This window comes from Cupressus sempervirens, chromosome 10 (genome assembly GCF_028749045.1).
Source record: "Cupressus sempervirens isolate cs-2001-9-10 chromosome 10, ASM2874904v1, whole genome shotgun sequence".
Lineage (NCBI taxonomy): Eukaryota > Viridiplantae > Streptophyta > Pinopsida > Cupressales > Cupressaceae > Cupressus > Cupressus sempervirens.
Genome location: NC_143127.1, coordinates 121,346,540 through 121,355,207, shown reverse-complemented (window position 1 = coordinate 121,355,207; position 8,668 = coordinate 121,346,540).

The window sequence follows — 8,668 nt, the reverse complement described above, 5'->3', positions numbered from 1 at the left end:
TTCACCTTTGAAAAAACAACTTGTCATGAATAGTGTTACATTTAGTAATGTGATAGAAACACTTTATTATGAGTGGGGACCAATTTTTATTATGAGTTATTATTGTTTAACAAAGTAAAAATTAACTAATATTTTTAAAGTGATTTAATTTAGATGGTTTGTGGAAGTAGTTTACTTTTAAAAGATTTGTGGGATAGGTGATAATTTTTAAAAGGTTGTCCTTTTTCTTGCTGTCTTTAGTAAGCAACTCTTCCAAATGTATTTTAGTTAGATTATAGTATCTTTTGTCATCAATGTTTAAGATCACATTTTATGATACATCATTTCTCTTCACATTATGTTCTCTTGCATCCTAATGATGGATCACAGAGTGTGACCCAAAATGTTGATGACAAAATATTTTCACACAATCGAGTCCATAAAAACTATAATAGAAGCTTTAATAATTGTATTTTTATGTTTAATCGTCTATTTGTGTACCTTAAACATTCAATGATAAAATGTTTTTAATTTTTGTTGTGATGTACTAATAAATAATGCAAACACTCAATCCTTAACTATTTTCAAGATAAAAATCATATCTTAATACTCCTTTACTTTAATGTCATGTATCTTCCTTTGCCATTAAGATTTTAAGAATTTACTTTGATAAAAAACAATCTCCACTTCAACAAATTATTTCATTCACACCATCAAATAAAAGAATATACACAAAAAAGAATTAATAAACAAAATCTAAAATGATAGCTTGCATGTTAAGTATTTTGTGTGTGGATTCTTTATATGTGTCTTCAAGATATCACTTTCTGACCACATGTGGCTTTTTCCTTCTCCTTTGTGATTTTTATGCAATGTTATCATTCATTTGCCACTAAGTCTACTTTGAAACTGCACATGGCATTAATGGAATTCATTCCTTCCCACAAAGTCTATTTTTGAGTTATACACACTATTCATAGAATCTTTTTGTTTTGTTTATAGAATCCTTAGAGTAGGTTGCATCAATGATTCTAATGTCGCTTAAGAAAAATGATTGAAATAGTCCAACTCCCTCTAGTTTTAATATTTAAATCTCTTGTTTACATTTATTAATTCTTTGGGAAAGTGACTATATAGGGGAAAATATGAAGTAGCGTAATAAGCCTCAATACCTCACATTTCCAAAAGGGGTTGTAAATGACCCTATACCTCAAGAAGGGGTCAAGCAGAAAAATCTTTTTTAAACTAACCCCAAGATTGTTAGATCTCAATAAGTTAATTTAATCAAAGTGATAAAGGAGCACGAACACAAGCCAAGATCCAATGGATATGGAGCTAGATGGAAGAATATCAAATCCCTCGAAAGACCTAACAAATAGGAAATTAAATCAAATATAAATCTAGTCCATAGATGTTAATGATTGGTAGCTTTAATTAGGATAAACTATAGTGCAAATACACACACACACACACACACACACAAAAACACAAGTGTGAGATATAATAAATATTAATATATTAAATATATGAGATATTTATTTGTCATTATATTAATTACATTCTAATGAATAGACATGTCTCGTGAAGAGACATGTCTATCCATACTTCATCCTATATTGGAGAGATGGCTGCCATTTGGAAAGCAGATACCAAATACAATGGAAGAGTTATTACATTTGCAACAGATCCTCTTGGAATTAACATGGTATTAGAGCCAACTACAAATGTAACTTAAATGAATTTCTACATGACTGTAGGAGTATTATAACACATTAGGGTGGAAACCGTTGATGTTTTATTTTCCATGGTCTAAATCGAGATTTCATATTTGTGTGTTCAAGTTAACACAAATAGTTGTTCAACTATGTCCAATGTTTCTTATTAAGGAAAACAGGTTTTGAAGGGTGCCTGAAACCCTTTACAAATCAAATAATTTTAAATGAAGCCCAAAAATAAATACAACAATCCTAAGGTAAAATAGATTGCCCACCAAAACAAGGTGACCAGGGTGGCCTCACAGATAATACAGTGCCCTACTACCACCTAAACAAGTTTTGAACGGGATCCTAAACCCCATGGTTGCAAAGGAGGACATTTAATCCAGAACCATGTCAAACTACAAGACAATAGCAAACAAAACAAAATGGGACAGCCTCAAAAGACCAAGTGAGCAACAGGTTAAGAAAATCGAGCCTCAAGATTTACATTTCGGTCTCATCTTTTAAGAACGTAAAGACATATCAAATGATGGATTGGAGGGCTTGACCCTTTTACCTTTTACTGTTGTCCATCTGTTATCCACCTTCCCAGCAGCCTTCTATTAAGAAAAGTCATCCACACCACAACCATCCCCCAAAACCCTCTCAGCAGGAGAAGAAATACCACCACCACACGAAAGAGGGGCAACAACTACCTCCTGAGAGAGAGCCGCAAGAGGGGATACAATCAAAATAGTAATTGCAGCATCCAAAGGAGGGACAACTATATTGGTCATTGTCGCAGGGGAAAATTTTAAATCATCAGGAACAGCAACAGAATCCACCACCAAAGAATCCTAAGAAGAATCAACCAACCCATCACCAACAGAGGGAGTTTTCTGAACTATGTAGAGATCATCTGAAACCCCATCCACCAAGAAGGATACTTCTTCGATCTTACCTTACCAGAGGAACAACACGTAGCAAGGTAGCTAGTCTTATGGCTTTTTCTGAAGGGAATACCCTCATAATCTAGAAGTTGAATCCAAGAGCCATTAGGAGAGGCCAACTTAATCATTTCTAGGAGCCTCTTGGAGACGTCTATCTCCACAAGAATGCATGCATACATCATTGAAAACACATTGAAGATGTGGTATCAACTAGAAAAAAATCCCCTAAAGCCTCCTCCATAGCCTCCAAGACAAAATCTAGCCATAAATGAAGGGAAAGATTAGGAAACCTTACTCACAGAGGAATCTTATTAAAGGATTCAATCAAAGAATCAAAATCCACATACCAAGGCTTGGCCATCAAGGGAAACCTCTCCTCCCAAGAGAAACCATAGCATAGGATGGCATTTCTATTTTCAGTAGAAGCAAATTTCACAATGAAGAAGCCCCTTGCCACAGGATAAATCTAGATTAAATCTAACATTATAGGCTCCCAGTATTTGTAAATCCAAGCATGCAAGTCCGATAAAGAGGGCCAAAAACCCCTAAAACGAAACATAGAAGTTGTAGAGGAGAAGTCCTCCACATAGGTGGAAATCTCATCAACAATATCAGACTCTAGATTTATCATGATCGGGTTACTTACAACAATAAGCACGAGGCCCCAGACGCGCATCCTGACCGCCAAGACCAGCCTCGTAGGTAGCGACCTCAACATAAGAGATGGCTGACCTACCCATAGCACTAGGACAATGGAGAGCAAGAACCACATGAGAAGCCCCAGCCCAAATCACAGTAGAGAGGCTACCCCCTACCAAGGGAAAATGACAAAACCTTGCCCCATTGGCTACTTGAGAAAGGGCAGCAGAAGACACACAACTTGCAAGGGCATCGTTGTAAGTCAACGAGGACAAAATAGGAGCATTCGTAGGAGCAGACACAAGAGACGAGCCTAGAAAAGCCTTCAAGCACATTAGACTGGATATAGAAACTTTGTATGATTTAAGTTGTTATTGACATCATACATCTAGGCATGAGAAATATATTATGATGCTCACAAGTAGTTCCATGACATTGCAAAATCCATTAAAGCCTACTTTGTAGGGAAAAATAAAATTTGTGCTTCAACATAGCAGATATATCTAAAGAGCATAATAAGCAACAATTTGAGAAAATTCAATATTATATCATAATTGTGTGATATGGAAGCCAGCAATGGAGAATACTTGAGCTTGTGCTTGATGACGAGCTTGGAAAAGCCTTCAAGCACATTAGACTGGATATAGAAACTTTGTATGATTGAAGTTATTATTGACATCATACATTTGGGTGTGAGAAATATTGGGATAACTCTGATTGGATCAACATGATGATTGGATACCACAAGTTTAATTCAACTTATTTTTTAAAATAATGTTCCTCATTCATGGGAGTTCCTAGGTGATGTCTTGTGGAGGCTTTGCATGTGAATACAGATTACTGCAACTGATTCTCCAAGTTAGATAGGTGGATGTCACAAATCACGAACTTGACAAAACCATTGCCAAAGTGTAGTGAGAGGAAGACTGATGGAACTCGGTGAAGTGTTGCACCATTGCCCTAAAATTCCAAGAATCTGTGGTCAAAATTGTGCTTCGCCTTGAGTAGCAACATTTGGCATCTTCAACATGTGCTTGGTTTACAATGGAATTACATTTTCTAATCTTTCTATGTTTGAGGGAAGGCTTCCACCATGGTTCTATAACCCATAGAATGTTTACGTCAATTCACAGGCAATTGATGAATCATGAGACTTTGAAGATTGCAATTTGGTGATCCTTCTTGATATATGTTTTCATCAAGTAGTCGACAATGACATTAGAGCCATCTCACAAGCGACTTACAAGAGTGAGATTCTAAAGCTCGATGTTATTAGAGATGGCCTACATTATGATGTAGATCAAAGGCACTTGTTAAATAATGTCACTGTGCAAATCAGAAATATTGGGCATTGTGCATTGTTTCATAGAAAAACATGTTTATTATTGGAGGAAGTGTGTGGATTTGGTTGCAGATTAAAATAAGCCACTGACATATATCCTCACAACTATTGTAAAGTTGAATCTTAATGCCTCCCAAATTAATTTTCAATCTTTTCAATGAATGATTAAATGTGTAAAATAGTTCAAATTGAGTAAGTGAAATAATGAATAGATTTTGTGGTGCTCTTTAAGAATGAATTCTTGCATATTAGATGGATTTGCAAATAATTTGATGGATCATCAATCGCTTATATGATCTTAAAAATATTTTGGTTAACGGGTTTCCCAAGTTTCTCGGCAGCCATAAAATAATGGAGAAAATTTAAATATTTCATGTAGAGAAGTTTAAGTATCTCATTACACTTGTGACTGTAAAAGTGGATTTGTGCGCTTAATGAGTTTTAAATAAAGGTATTTATAAATACTGACACTATGGAAGATTGTTGGAATTAAAAGTCGAATGAGTGACACATGGAGGACGAACATGTAATGCCAAGTGTATGAACAGGACATTCCTACACGTATTTGATAAAATTAATGGATAGTAGCAATCTTCCTACATTATTCCATGACTCAATGGGGAATAAATAATTGGAGTGGAAAATGATGTGGAAGTAGGAGGTTTATATCTCTATAGTCAGCACTCTCTTCCAATTTAGGAGGTTTATATATCTACAATCAACAACATTATGGGTTGGAGATACAATAAGAAACGCAGACCATATATATGGTCAATGGATGGTAGAGTCAAAGTGATAAGTATTCATGAAGGATGAAATTTTATTTGTGTTATATTTCCTATATGGACTCACCTTGTGAAAGGAAATATTTGAAACACAAGGACGAAAGCATATGGAATTCAGATTTAAAGGGAGATTCATAGTGAGTCTGGGATCTTCGAGAGGTCTAAATATAGATGAACTCGAGCTTTAGAGGGAGCAGATGGGTTCAGTTAACTTGTGACAGTCTCGATCATAGTGATTGAGAGGGAGTTTCACTATTGAAGGTGAAACACTTATGAGGTAAACTTGATTTAATTGATTATTCTACTATTGAAATCATTTAATGCCTTATGGGCCTTGTGCAAATAATGATGAAGTGATGACTTCCAATGATTATCACTTGTATTTGTTGATGTTATTGGAAGATGACAATCTTACAATAACTTAATCTTCTATCATGATAGACATCATGTGATGGCTGAAACAATTCATGATACATTATTTCTAGCATGGTGGATTTAGTTCCTTAAACAAACCATGGCCTTCTAGATTGTGATAGATATCATGTAATGGCTAAAGCCAATCACATTAGATTATGAATGTTCCTATGTTAAGTGCACATTACCTTGGAACAATTTTTGAGTTATGGTGAATATCATGAGACTTGATATTCTTGGTCAGGCCATATCTCTTATATCATATTCAGGTGATATCTAAAACTGGGTATCATGTGCTACGTGATTCCTTCATATCACAAGTTAGGTGATATGTAAAACTAGGTATCACATTTTTTTGATTCCTCATATCACGTGTTAGGTGATATGTAAAACTAGGTATCATGTGTTAAGTGATTCCTCATATCACGTGTTAGGTGATATGTAAAACTAGGTATCATGTGTTAGGTGATTCCTCATATCACGTGTTAGGTGATATGTAAACTAGGTATTATATGTTAGATGATACTTCATATCATATGTTATGTGATCACAAGATATGTAATAGGATTATACCATTTATCTTCCCTAGCTAAGAGGGAATGTTGATGTTGTATATGAGCAATGTTAGTATGCTAATAGAAACCAAATTTAAATAAAGCTTCTACAAACTAAACAAAATTCATAAACTTCAAGATAGACTAAGATGAGCTCTCAATTGAGAATATGAGCCATTAATGGGCTCTCTCAATAAGAAGCTCTCTTGTTGAGTGGCTTTGTCTAAATAGATAGGATGTATGCTCAAGCTTATGCTTCAAAAAGGGCTTCAAATGGAGTTGGAATTTGGGTGTGGGTGTATGGTTTTGATGTAAAATGGCATTATGACTTTACTTCATGGATTGTGTTATTTTGCAAAGGAGAAGGATCAAATTTATAGGCAAGAGGCTTGAGGGATTGAGGGCTAAGATGCAAGGATGGGAAAAAGCTCATGGAGGGCTCAGATTGCATGAGAGGAGAGCACATGGATTGTGCTTCCTTACAACCAATCAGGGAGTGACACATGTCACAAGGTGAGAGGATGGAGGAAAGGGGAAGGATGAGTCAACAAAGGAGGCTCAAGAGATAAAATCTTCATAAAGACCCTCATAATGGCTTGTAAGAGCAATAAAAGGGCTTGGAAGAGTCATTTATGACCTTATGGGCTTCATAAAGTTTTATGGTTGAGATATTTTGAAGGAGATGAGAGCAATTTCGACTTGGGCTTGATTAGGAGGGTTTTAAGCTTGCTTAGGCTTGTGCAAATGATTAGATGATGGATTAGGATGGTTTAAGATTAGCTTAGGGATAGGCAAGTGGATGGCATTTAATGAGGGTGGGTGAAGGAGGAGATATTTGTTAACTTTGGCTTGGGTTAGTAAGTTTTAACCCATGTTTAGGGAATGTGACAAGGTTAGGAGGGGATTAGGATTAGGTTTAAAGACATCTTCTAGAAGAGTCTAGATTTTGGATGAGGATAAAGACTTTCTAGAATAATCTAGAATTTCCTAGGATGAGGATGAAGACTTTCTAGAAGAGTCTAGAACTTCTTAGGATGAGGATAAATTAGATTTTTAGGAAATAAATAAAGCTTTATTTATTTCAAGGGTTTGGGTTGAGGAGATATTTATTAAAACTTTTTTAATAAACATGAGGATTAATATTTAATCTTAATTAAATATTTTGAGTTGGGATTAGGGGTAGGAAATGATGGGATTAGCCTTTAATCAAAATTAAAGAAGGATTAGAAGATTTTGGAAGAGGTTAGTGGTCTTAAGGAAATTGGCCAAGTTTTGGGCAAAAAATAATTTTTTTATTTATTTTGAATTTTTTGGTCAATTTATTAATTAAATAATTAATAAATAAGGAAATAATGTTTAAATAAGATTTAAACATTTTTGGGAGGGATTCCTTAATTAAATATTTTTAATTAAGGTAAAGGGATTTAATGGCATAAAAATAAATTAATTAATTAATAAATGATGATGTCATCAGGGACTTTTCAGAAAATAAAAATACTTTATTTTCTAAAGGTTTTTAGGTGTCTACATTTTGCCCCTCTTTGATGTGATGCCGCAAGTGGCATGGCATCAAAGATAAGAAAATAAGATGCCCAAGGCTAGAGCAGAAGAGGAGAGAATGGACTATGAGATGCCCCCTCAAGAAGGCGACGGGGAGAGAAAGTGAGGCTCGACGACTTCTTGAAAAGTACAAGAATTTGAGATGAGCAAGAAGACTCAGATTGGCTTAGAGAAGAGGTTTAGTTAGCTCAAACTCTCACTACGGGAGAATGATAAAGGGAGAATCAGAGGCACAAGAGGAAGCAAGCTTAAGATCTCAGGGATGGCAAAGGATGAAGGAGCGGAGCGCTATAAAAGGAATCCAGGATGGGGAGATGGATGAGGGGATTAAAAAGCTGATGCAACAGGATTTCAAAGAGTTAGATTGGCGGAAGATGGGTTTCGGAGATCCCTAGGACTAGGATTGTAGATCTCGAAAGATGAGGCTTGGTGGATTGATTTGGATTGGTGGATCCCTAAGACTAGGATTGTGGATTCCTAAAGCTAAAGGTGAGGAGTGATTCAAAGAGATACTAATGCATAAGCTAGGGTAGGAGAGACGGATGTTGGATATGGATGGGGGATAATGGAGATGAAGGAAAACCATTGAAGCTTTTTGAGCGGGGGGATACTTCAAAGAGAAGTACCGCCATGTAATTGAGCACTAGATTTGCTATAGGACTGTTGGTTGATTGCCAAGGTTACCAAGAACATCAAGGCCTTTTCACCAACTGTCCAGAGGACTGATGAATTGACTCAAAACAAACAT